General features: G+C 43.2%; 1 protein-coding gene and 1 non-coding gene across 2 annotated transcripts in view; both read left to right on the forward strand.

Annotated features, from left to right (window-relative positions):
- Nucleotides 1-12,497, forward strand: part of KCNAB3 (potassium voltage-gated channel subfamily A regulatory beta subunit 3) — a 171,399-nt gene that overhangs the window by 15,576 nt on the left and 143,326 nt on the right. The window lies entirely within an intron of this gene.
- On the forward strand, nucleotides 7,628-7,701 carry TRNAT-AGU. Its single transcript has one exon. It is a non-coding gene; the product is annotated as a tRNA-Thr (tRNA).

Here is a 12,497-nt window from a genome sequence, read left to right on the forward strand (position 1 = left end):
AAAAATTTAGAACCTGCTCTATTTTTTCTCGTTGCTCGACACGTTGTCGCTTTTATCGTCGTGAAAAACAGTCGTGTGTACGCTTTAACGGGGGGGGGGGGGGAAACGCGCATCCTCAGAAGCAAGTTATGAGAAGGGAAATTAGCATAAAGCGTGGCGCCATTCGAATGGAACTTCCCCTTTATAGTGCCGTCGTACGTGTTGTACATCACCACGCTTTGCTCAAGCATTTTTTTCACGATCGTGTGTATGCAAGGCAAGCTTGAGAGGAATCACGTCGAGAAATCATGTGCTTCAAAAAAAAAAAAAAACATGCGTCTGGCACCCTAAATGTAGATTATGGGCCTGGGTACATGGATTGGGGTGGGGGCGGCGCCCCTGTGCCCCGTATGAGCGGCCGCTCATACGGTCTTAAAATATATCTGTAAGAGGAAGGTCTGCAATGTTTCCGGACGGGAACTTTTTGAACTTCTGTGGGTGAGATTTTTGGATTACTTATATTGCATAACCAAGTTTTGCCGTGGTTAACTACTAAGAACTTGATAAAGTCACTTTGAACTCGTAACGCGTAGGGCGGAGCTCTGGGAGGTAACAGGGACTATCCTGCTCTGTAACACTGCTTGACTTACTTTTATATTATAGTGAGTGTGGTTTTTAATAAATAGGTTATTGTAAAGACAATATACAGAGAGCACTTTTTGTTGGTTCTTGTGTTTTACATCCTGTATTTGTTCAGACCAATTGGGAGTGGACTGAAAAGCAAGAATAAGGAATCTTCATTTTAGCTGATCCCAGCTCGTAGAGAGCGTGATTAGACCTTTATAATCCAAAGGTCTTTATAAAGAGGTGAGAATCTGTCCATAGACCTTCATGTGGTGGGGACACACATTGCACAGAAGCATTTAGTATATGTTTGGGAAGCTGGACTTCATGATTTTTTCACAAATTCTTTAAAGAACTTTTCACTTTTTTATACATTTTTGCTTATTTTTCATTTATGCACACGAGCACTTTATGATACACTATATTATCAAAAGGGTTTGGCAAACTTGAAAAAGTATATATATATATAAATATATGGATTTAATTTTGAAAATGTGGTTACCTTACACAACAGCGGACCAGGCCTGTGCAATGTACATTGGCATTGCCACCTGTAGTCTCCAATGGGAGAGCGTGACAACAAAAGAGAACAATTGGAGTCAAGAATATGGGGTGAATCAGGAAATGACCACATAATGGCCACAAGGTGAAACTAAGGATCATAGGAAATAAACACATCTTAGTATAAGAGATACAATGTAATGTGGCAAATAAATGGGGATTCCCATGGTAACCATGACTACACTGATTTGCTAATTCCCTCCAGCGTTCTCTAGAATTGTTACATTATATCTCTTCTTACTAAGATGTATTTAACTCTTATGATCCCAGCTCCATCTAGTGGTCAGAGTGTGGTATTTTTCTGATTCACTCTATGGCCGATATAAATAGAAACATAGAAACGTGATGGCAGCAAGAGATAGAGTAGACCATCCAGTCTGCCCATTGTTTTACTTATTCATTTTTTTGTTTTGATTTTTTGGTAAACTTTTTTGTCTGAGTATAGATCAATGTTTATCCCAAGCATGTTTGAAGCCATCCACTGTTGACTGTATCGCCTGTAAACTTTGATTATTACCTGTTGCATATCCGCAGTCTCTGACCACCTCCCATAGAATGCCTGTAGCCTTTGACCACCCCTTTTGGATTCCTGTGGTTTCTAACAGTCTCCTGCTGCATGTCTACAGTCTCTGACCACCTCCTGTAGAATGCCTGTAGCCTTTGGCCCCCCCTTTTGGATTCCTGTGGTTTCTAACAGTCTCCAGCTGCATGTCTACAGTCTCTGACCACCTTCCTTAGAATGCCTGTAGCCTTTGACCATCCCTTGTAGGATACCTTTGGTTTCTAACAGTCTCCTTCTACATGTCTACAGTCCCTGACCACCTCCTGTAGAATGCCTGTAGCCTTTGGCCACCCCTTTTGGATTCCTGTGGTTTCTAACAGTCTCCAGCTGCATGTCTACAGTCTCTGACCACCTTCCTTAGAATGCCTGTAGCCTTTGACCATCCCTTGTAGGATACCTTTGGTTTCTAACAGTCTCCTTCTACATGTCTACAGTCTCTGACCACCTCCTGTAGAATGCCTGTAGCCTTTGACCATCCCTTGTAGGATACCTGTGGTCTCTAACAGTCTCCTGCTACATGTCTACAGTCTCTGACCACCTCCTGTAGAATGCCTGTAGCCTTTGACCATCCCTTGTAGGATACCTTTGGTCTCTAACAGTCTCCAGCTGCATGTCTACAGTCTCTGACCACCTTCCTTAGAATGCCTGTCGCCTTTGACCATCCCTTGTAGGATACCTTTGGTTTCTAACAGTCTCCTTCTACATGTCTACAGTCTCTGACCACCTCCTGTAGAATGCCTGTAGCCTTTGACCATCCCTTGTAGGATACCTGTGGTCTCTAACAGTCTCCTGCTACATGTCTACAGTCTCTGACCACCTCCTGTTAAATGCCTGTAGCCTTTGACCATCCCTTGTAGGATACCTGTGGTCTCTAACAGTCTCCTGCTACATGTCTACAGTCTCTGACCACCTCCTGTAGAATAAAACAATATAAAAGCCGCGCCAAATATCAAAACAAATATAAATATAACAGTTAGACAGTCCACAGGTGGTATAAATAGTAGTGGATTTTCAACTGGTTCTCCAGCAAAGACAGAATCACTGTATTAATCAGAGGCTGATTTGCATGTAGAGATGTTAACTTTTCAATGCACCTGGTGACATGCATACAATGTGTGAGATCCCACCACCAGAAATGTATATCAGCTTACCAGATGGCAAGCCTTTAGTGCAGTTGGCTATAGCCCAGCCACGGCCTTTAAATCCCCTGGGCTAAGATGTTTCAAGATTCCCAGTCGAAATGGCAGCCTTGGTGTTGAAGGTGATGCGTGTTTGCGGTTTAGGACGCAACGCAACCCGTCAATACAACAGCAGAACGACAAACGTAACCCAATCCGGCTCACATGCAGGCAGGAAGACAGAAAGGGACGCAATAGCGTGATACCGTAGGTATAACAGATTTATTAAAAAAGTAATGTACTTACACTTAAGCAGTATAAAAACAGCATGTAAATGTGGGTAAAAAGCCGGCCGGCTTGAGGAGCCCTCCTCCTAGGCGTGGTGACGTCACTGACGCTGCCTCCAGACGCGTTTCGTCCTATTGGACGTTCTCAATGGGGGTAGGGCTAGCAAAAAATGTACCCCAAGTGGCCCTATGGGCAAGGTACATCGATGACATCCTCCTCCTATGGGCCGGTGAACACGAGGATCTCAATCAGTTCATCTCTGATCTCAACTCTAATACCAGGGGGATCGAATTAAAATATGAGGCAAGTCAAGTAAATGTCCATTATTTAGATTTGAAGATCAGTATCAAGAATGGTGCCTTTGTCACCTCCACTTACTTTAAGGATACTGACCGTAACGCCTTTATCCCCACCGATAGCTGTCATCATGCACCTTGGCTGAAAGGAGTTCCTAAGAGCCAATACCTCAGGTTGAGGCGCAATTGTTCGGACCACCAAGAGTTTTTAGATCAAGCTGGGGTCCTAACGGAGAGGTTTTTGGAGAAAGGGTACAATGAGCGATCTTTGAGAGAAACTCTAGACCAGATCACAACTATAGATAGAGGTGAACTACTACAAGAAAGAGAACGGAGTGCGGGTAGTCAACTTCCGGATGGTGTACCTTTCATTACCTCCTATTCCATCCAACACCGTTCCATTTCACATTTAATTCACAAACATTGGCACATCGCCAGGAGTGATCCAGTGTTGAGGGAAATCTTACCACCAAAACCCAAGGTGATCTTTAAAGGGGTGCAGTCTCTTAGAAATAAGATCTCTATCAACGTTATTGACCCTCCCCTTAGAGGTATTGTTTTTTTCGATCAGCTTAGAGGCTACTACAAATGCAAAAAGTGCCGAGTATGTGCCCTTAGTAGCAACCACCAAAGATGTGTAACATCATTTATCTCTACAGCCACATCGAAAGAATTTAAGATTGTGCCATGTATCACCTGTGCATCCACAGGGGTGGTATATTTGGTCCAATGCCCTTGCGGGCTGCAATACGTGGGCCGGACCAAGAGATCAATGCAAGTAAGGGTAAATGAACATATTACAAATATCCTAGCGGGCTTTAAGAACCACTCCGTGTCCAACCATTACAGGCTTAAACATCATAAGGACCCCTCCAATACCCTATTCCTCAGGATTGATAAATATAAGGCGCATTGGAGGGGAAGTAATCTGGTGAGGGAAATTTCTAAAATGGAAATGGGGTGGATCCATCGCTTGAAATCATATAGCCCTCATGGCCTGAATATTGAAACTGACGTGAATGCTTTTATTAACAACGCCTGATGTGAACCTCTGCAAAGGGTCCCATGGAAACAGACGCGGTTTTCAAGTTCGTCAAGTTTTTTAAAGTTTTTTAAATTTTAAATTTAAATTCTAAAACTGTAGCTATACCTACGTTTTCGGTTTTTGTCCAGAATTCAGATACAAAGTTTGTTCCTATAGGATTCTTATACTTTGTATAAAGAATGTACTATAGCCTCAAAATATTTTCACATTAAATATATTTAGTTATATTGTAGCACTGCTTTGGCCGTTTTTGGCCCTTCCCCCTTGGGGTTTTTTGACAAACCGGGTGGACTTAATATATATGTATAAGATTATTTTTACACTGAACACATTTATTCACTTTCACATAAGTTAATTAAATAAAATAAGCACTAAAAAAGAATAACTTATATTCAATATTTAAACTCATATCCTTGGGCCATTAAGGATCCTTGGATCACGCTGATCATAGGGTGTGTATCACAACAAGCCCCGTGATTTGTTTGTTTATTTCATATAATTTTTATTTTTTATTTTATTTTTTCCTTTTTTCCTAATGGCTTTTAGTACACTACAAAGCCTCATATCATTTAGTTAATAAGATGAAATAAATAATTTTTGATGAGGACTTTATTAAATATTATATAAGAGTCTGAGAATCTCTTTTGGATATAATCGATAAATCCCATAAAAAAAAATCTTCTGTTAGATTAGAGGCTTTGATTCCTCTTAAACCGTGTATTGTCAGGAATGAATTTATCTCCTTCAAAAAGAGATTTTAACTTTATCCACAAGATGGCCACACTGAGCCAAGGGGATTTTTGTCTTGTGCCGGATGTATAGATCTTCCCTCGGTTCTCCTGTCCTCTTTATGTTGTATGTTCAAGGACTACACTTTTTTATATTTATATTACCAATCCGCAGAGAGTGAAACTCCATCCTCGTTATAAAAACGATGGTGAATGCTTTATACTCTTTTCCCTGGCCGCGCTATTGTGCGCGGTTGTATGGGCAAGTTTTTCCCTCAATAAAGATGGCGGGGTCTGTTTCTATGGACCACCCTTTGCATTGAGTGGCTGCTATATAAGGTGCCTCACTGTTGCTAGCCCTACCCCCATTGAGAACGTCCAATAGGACGAAACGCGTCTGGAGGCAGCGTCAGTGACGTCACCACGCCTAGGAGGAGGGCTCCTCAAGCCGGCCGGCTTTTTACCCACATTTACATGCTGTTTTTATACTGCTTAAGTGTAAGTACATTACTTTTTTAATAAATCTGTTATACCTACGGTATCACGCTATTGCGTCCCTTTCTGTCTTCCTGCCTGCATGTGAGCCGGATTGGGTTACGTTTGTCGTTCTGCTGTTGTATTGACGGGTTGCGTTGCGTCCTAAACCGCAAACACGCATCACCTTCAACACCAAGGCTGCCATTTCGACTGGGAATCTTGAAACATCTTAGCCCAGGGGATTTAAAGGCCGTGGCTGGGCTATAGCCAACTGCACTAAAGGCTTGCCATCTGGTAAGCTGATATACATTTCTGGTGGTGGGATCTCACACATTGTATGCATGTCACCAGGTGCATTGAAAAGTTAACATCTCTACATGCAAATCAGCCTCTGATTAATACAGTGATTCTGTCTTTGCTGGAGAACCAGTTGAAAATCCACTACTATTTATACCACCTGTGGACTGTCTAACTGTTATATTTATATTTGTTTTGATATTTGGCGCGGCTTTTATATTGTTTTATTTTCCTGTCATCACACGCTAGCCGCTGCCTAACTAATTGTGTTGTGGTAGCGCGTTTTTTTTGTTGTATACCTCCTGTAGAATGCCTGTAGCCTTTGACCATCCCTTGTAGGATACCTGTGGTCTCTAACAGTCTCCTGCTACATGTCTACAGTCTCTGACCACCTCCTGTAGAATGCCTGTAGCCTTTGACCATCCCTTGTAGGATACTTGTGGTTTCTAACAGTCTCCTGCTGTATGTCTGTAGCCTCTGACAACATTCTGTGCCGTCCTCTGGTGATGCACACCTGAGGCTCCCTATATCCCGAAGGTTAAAAAAATCAGAGAACACATATGAGAGAATGCCCGCGGCTGCACAACCCAAAATTGTACAAAAAATTTAAAGTTTCCCCCCAGGTTTTTTTTAAGCAGCAAAAAATATACAAAGGTAATTATATAAAAGTTTTTAATGTGTCAAAGACTGATGGAGATAGGTACAAATGAATAATTACTTGGATTTGTTATATAAAAGAAAGCTCTGGTAGGTGACACAAACAACAACAAAAACATCACGTGAGGCAAGAGCCATCCCAAAGAAAACATGGTTTGCCAATTATATTTACAACATTGCTATCCACATGAAAACCCCAATGCATTTCGACCCTTTGTATTTCTGGTCTTCTTCAGGGGGATTTTTGAATTCTAGGGAAATATATGAAAGAATATAATTTAGGACATTTGACAGTATACAAAACATTATTTAACATTTCAAATTGTGCAAGAGATCTGTCTACTGTTATATAGAGATGTATTTACCATACAGTGGATGAGAGAGTGAGGATGTGTCACACAGACCAGATAGCTCATCGATGAACACCAATGTTTTTAGCTATCTGGTCTGTGTGACACATCCTCACCCTCTCATCCACTGTATGGTAAATACACCTCTATATAACAGTAGACAGATCTCTTGCACAATTTGAAATGTTAAATAATGTTTTGTATACTGTCAAATGTCCTAAATTATATTCTTTTATATATTTCCCTAGAATTTGAAAATCCCCCTGAAGAAGACCAGAAAAACAAAGGGTCGAAATGCATTGGGGTTTTCATGTGGATAGCAATGTTGTAAATATATTTGGCAAACCATGTTTTCTTTGGGGTGGCTCTTGCCTTAGGTGATGTTTTTGTTGTTGTTTGTGTCACCTACCAGAGCTTTCTTTTATATAACAAATCCAATTAATTGTTCATTTGTACCTATCTCCATCAGTCTTTGACATATTAAAAACTTTTAAATAATTACCTTTGTATTTCTTTGCTGCTTAAAACCCCCCTGGGGAAACTTTCCATTTTTCATATCAAGAAGGTTGACCACCACCAATATAAGGAGTGTTTGTCTATTGGCCTACACTCTGGAGGACCTTGTGAAGGAGCTTTTTCCACCGGGGCGCTGTGGCTTAGTTGGTTAAAGCGCCTGTCTAGTAAACAGGAGATCCTGAGTTCGAATCTCAGCAGTGCCTGGTGTGTGTGTGATTTTTCTCATTGGGAGTTTTGAATATTCTGACCAATCATTGGATGTCCTTGAGGCACAAGCTGAACACACCACCATTCGAAGGGTACCAAAGCATTATGGTAATTCCTGTGAATTGACCTCCTATTCTAAGACCATGGAATATGTGACTCTATTATATAAAATATACAGGATCTCAGCCCAAGAAGAAGAATGTACTATGTAGCAGATTACCAGTCCTTAGATGTGGTGGCCACTTTAGTTTTCTTTCTTTCTTATTCTCAACTGCCGATCCTGCCAGTAACGCCCTTCCTGTCCCGGAGTAACAACGCCTTTGTCTGTATAAATGAAGCAGAGTTGTCACACTAGGACACGAAGTGTATTAGGACTACAGACCACCTACCACTTTCCTGATCTCAATAACATAGGGGGAGCTGTTCTGTAGTCCTTGGTGACCCTGCAACTAGTAGGACACTTCCCGCCCCCCAGGGTAACAACACTTATTTACTGCACTATATTTAAGGAGCAGCATGGTCACACTGACTAGGATATCCCTTTGTGGACCCCCCGCCATGTTAGCCAGGCTGTGCTGTCCCTCCTGCAGACTCAGGACCGGCAAAGCATAATTTCTTAGTTTGACTGAAACCCGTCACAGCAAAATTGTATCACATAGGGGACTTCTGATCAACGATGTGAGTGGTCTCCAAACTGGGGCCCAGGGGCCAGATGTGGCCCTTTGCTTGTCTTTATCCGGCCCTTGGGGCATAATTCCTTTGCCTGACATCAACAATGAGGCATAATTTCTGTCACTGGTGCCAACAATAGGGCACTATTTATACCACTGACACCAACTGCAGGGCCCTATTCTTCCTACTGAACCCAGCAATGGGGCACTATTCTTCCCACTGACACCAATGATGGTACACTATTCCTCCCACTGACACCAATGATGGGACACTATTCCTCCCACTGACACCAATGATGGGACACTATTCCTCCCACTGACACCAATGATGGGACACTATTCATCCCACTGACACCAATGATGGTTCACTATTCATCCCACTGACAATGATTGGACACTATTCCTTCCACTGACACCAATGGTGGGACACTATTCATCCCACTGTCAACAATGATGGTACACTATTCCTCCCACTGACACCGATGATAGGACACTATTCATCCTACTGCCACAAATTATAGGACACTATTCACCCCACTGACACCATTGATGGGGCACAATTTTCCCACTGACACCAATGATGGGACACTATTCCTCCCACTGTCAACAATGATGGGACACTATTCCTCCCACTGTCAACAATGATGGGACACTATTCCTCCCACTGACACCAATGATAGGACACTATTCATCCCACTGCCACAAATTATAGGACACTATTCACCCCACTGACACCAATGATGGGGCACTATTTTTCCCACTGACACCAATGATGGGACACTATTCCTCCCACTGACACCAATGGTGGGACACTATTCATCCCACTGACACCAATGATGGGGCACTTTTCCTTCCACTGACACCAATGATTGGGCACTATTCCTCCAACTGACACTAATGATGGGGCACTATTCATCCCACTTATACTAATGATGGGGCATTTACTGCTCCCACTGGCCTGCTATGCTATGCATACTAGCTCATTATGCCTTTGATTTGCAGTTTTTTGTTTTTGTTTTGTTGGGGGGGGTTTTGTTTAGAAAGTTTGGAGACCCCTGCACTATGTGATAAAAAAAGAAAGCTGAGTGAAATGAAAAATGGGGCATGATTCATCCCACTGACACCAAAGATGGGGCACTATTCTTCCCACTGACACCATTGTTGGGACACTATTCATCCCACTGACACCAATGATGGGACACTATTCATCCCACTGACACAAATGATGGGACACTATTCTTCCCACTGACACCAATGATGGGACACTATTCTTCCCACTGACACCAATGATGGGACACTATTCATCCTACTGACACCAATGATGGTTCACTATTCATCCTACTGACACCAATGATGGTTCACTGTTCATCCCACTGACACCAATGATGGTTCACTATTCATCCTACTGACACCAATGATGGTTCACTATTCTTCCCACTGACACCAATGATGGGACACTATTTATCCCACTGACACCAATGATGGGACACTATTCATCCCACTGACACCAATGATGGGACACTATTTATCCCACTGACACCAATGATGGGACACTATTCATCCCACTGCCACAAATTATAGGACACTATTCACCCCACTGACATCAATGGTGGGACACTATCCCTCCCACTGACACCAATGATTGGGCACTATTCCTCCAACTGAAACTAATGATGGGGCACTATTCATCCCACTTATACCAATGATGGGGCATTTACTGCTCCCACTGGCCTGCTATGCTATGCATACTGGCTCATAATGCCTTTGATTTGCAGTTTTTTGTTTTTGTTTTGTTGGGGGGGTTTTGTTTAGAAAGTTTGGAGACCCCTGCACTATGTGATAAAAAAAGAAAGCTGAGTGAAATGAAAAATAAAAGAGTAAAACAATTAAAGTTACACCCAAGCACTTAACCCCTCCCCCCCCTAAAAAAAAAAGTTGTGAGTCCTCTACCCCACCCCCACATACACATGTACGCAAACACATGCGTGAGGGGAGGCTACTTATGGAAACATTGATTGCACTACAGATGTTACTTATCGCCGCACACGCCAGAGTGAGAATAATAATTCTCGGCCCAATATTAACGATTAATGCTAAACTGATGACCTGTAGGGGGCATTTAATGTGTCGCATATGGAAAATTTAGGGTACTGAAGTGAAGTCTTTTCGCCAGGGCACACAATTTTAAAACTTGGCATGTTGGGTATCTCTTTACTCAGTTCAACTTCATCTTATATGTTTTAAAAAAAAAAAATGGGTAATAGATTGTGTTTATGTGCCCTAAAATTAAAAATAAATTGTGTTAATTTTGCACTTGCTAAACCATTGAGTTAATAAATTGTTACATGAAAAATTGGAACTACCGCCATTGTATTTTCCAGGGTCTCTTTTTTTTTAACATGGGTGCAAAAAATACAAAAAAATACAAAACCAGCTCGAGGAACGAAAGAGATGACACAATATTTAACCGACCAAAAGGGACCAATTAGGAAAGGTTTAATTTTGGGGTCTACATACACTTGAAGTCGAACTCCAGCCTCAGTTTTTGTACTTGGACATAGTGGAGAATGCTCTTTTAGGTTTGCATTGCTGTCTGTTTCCTCCGACATCCTTTCCCAGTGAATGTACCTCCCCAGAGGTCCTAATTTTTCCCCACACTTCTAATACCATTGCTGTCTGTGTCCTCTGACATCCTATCCCGGTGAATATACCTCCCCAGAGGTCCTAATTCTTCCCCACACTTCTAATACCATTGCTGTCTGTGTCCTCTGACATCCTATCCCGGTGAATGTACCTCCCCAGAGGTCCTAATTCTTCCCCACACTTCTAATACCATTGCTGTCTGTGTCCTCTGACATCCTATCCCGGTGAATGTACCTCCCCAGAGGTCCTAATTCTTCCCCACACTTCTAATACCATTGCTGTCTGTGTCCTCTGACATCCTATCCCGGTGAATGTACCTCCCCAGAGGGCCTAATTCTTCCCCACACTTCTAATACCATTGCTGTCTGTGTCCTCTGACATCCTATCCCAGTGAATGTACCTCCCCAGAGGTCCTAATTCTTCCCCACACTTCTAATACTATTGCTGTCTGTGTCCTCTGACATCCTATCCCGGTGAATGTACCTCCCCAGAGGTCCTAATTCTTCCCCACACTTCTAATACCATTGCTGTCTGTGTCCTCTGACATCCTATCCCGGTGAATGTACCTCCCCAGAGGTCCTAATTCTTCCCCACACTTCTAATACCATTGCTGTCTGTGTCCTCTGACATCCTATCCCGGTGAATGTACCTCCCCAGAGGTCCTAATTCTTCCCCACACTTCTAATACCATTGCTGTCTGTGTCCTCTGACATCCTATCCCGGTGAATGTACCTTCCCAGAGGTCCTAATTCTTCCCCATACTTCTAATACTATTGCTGTCTGTGTCCTCTGACATCCTAGTTTAATCCCATGTCTGCCAAGGTATGTTTATCAACGTCAGGGCTGTCGATAGGGGGGGTACCACTGGTCCTCCTTCAGGGGGCCCGGGCACACAGGGGGCCCAGGCAGCAGGGAGATTAGGGAGCACATTGTCTTGTGTCTGTGTCCCTCCCTCCAGCAGCTTTCTTGTGTCTGTGTCCCTCCCTCCAGCAGCTGAAAGTTGGTTTCTCCCCCTCTCTCCCACCGGCTTCCAGCTGCTGGAGGGAGAGACATAGACACAGTGCATTGTTCTGTAATTGTCCTCCTGTCCTCCACTGTGTACTGCCCACATCTGATTCCCACCTGTGCGCTCGGGCACACCCCCTTGCCCCCCGGAGCGCTGCCATTTTCCCTCTCCCACCAGCTGCTGCAGGTGCACAGGCAGATGGAGAGTGGGTAAAGGGGCCAATAAATATAAGGCCCAACCATTTGTTGCTGGGTCCAAAACCCCCTGAGCATCTTACCCAAATACCCAGTCAGCATCCCTGCTGCATCCCTGCGGCCACAGCCGAGCCACTCAGCAACAGAGCAAGCTGTGCAGTAATCCAAGCTGTCCTTGACTGTATGGCGGCTGGCAGCATCCACCGCCACCTGTTGTTCTCAGTGCTTGGGTTTTTAAAGGTCACTTTGGGGACCCTGATGTAAGGGGGTGACTTTGG

This window comes from Rana temporaria, chromosome 3 (genome assembly GCF_905171775.1).
Source record: "Rana temporaria chromosome 3, aRanTem1.1, whole genome shotgun sequence".
Taxonomy (NCBI): domain Eukaryota; kingdom Metazoa; phylum Chordata; class Amphibia; order Anura; family Ranidae; genus Rana; species Rana temporaria.